A 723-nucleotide genomic window follows, 5' to 3' on the forward strand; every position below is an offset into this window, starting at 1 on the left:
ACGCTTCCATGCGCCTATTTTCATGTCCGTGTACCATCTTTTTTCCCCCCCCTGTCTCTTCCTTTTTTTCAGTTCTTTATTTTTTTCTTAATATATCCAGTTGTATTTCAAGAAGAACACTAGTTTTATGTATATTTTAGATTTTTTATCATAATATCTCTTGCCATTTTTTGAAGTACAATTGTCCATAAACTGTCAAAAAAAAAAATCGTGATTTGATTGGATGCTCTAAATCGACGGAGGAATCTATTTTGACAGTTAGTATTTAGAAAAGAAAAAAAAAAAATTGCCATTGGGAGTTCACCTTATTTCGGAGTAGAAAAGTGAGTGTTGCCATAAGGGTTTCACCTTATATCGACTGCTCCCTGACTGACACTGCAGGTGCAAAGAATTTTTGCTTTTATGGTTGCTTGTCTCGAATTTTCTCCTTTCTCGTCTTCATCATCTTTATTTGCGCCTTCGTGTTGTTCCTCTGCTTTACCTTCTCTTCCGTGTAAAATATGGAGAAGGCGAAAATACACCTAAAAAGAGGGGAATGTGAAAAAGCCATTGGCACGGGGCTCCTGAAGATCACCCAGAGAGACGAAAGTGGAGCAGGAGGGCGTTCTATAGAAGGATTGAGGATTTTCAAAGAAAGACAAGATCTTGGCCAATAGAAAAGACAGCTGCTTCTGTGGGGATGTCAAGATAACATCACAAGGCTATCGCTCCCACGGCCCCCGG

The sequence above is a fragment of the Penaeus monodon genome, chromosome 34, assembly GCF_015228065.2.
Source record: "Penaeus monodon isolate SGIC_2016 chromosome 34, NSTDA_Pmon_1, whole genome shotgun sequence".
Lineage (NCBI taxonomy): Eukaryota > Metazoa > Arthropoda > Malacostraca > Decapoda > Penaeidae > Penaeus > Penaeus monodon.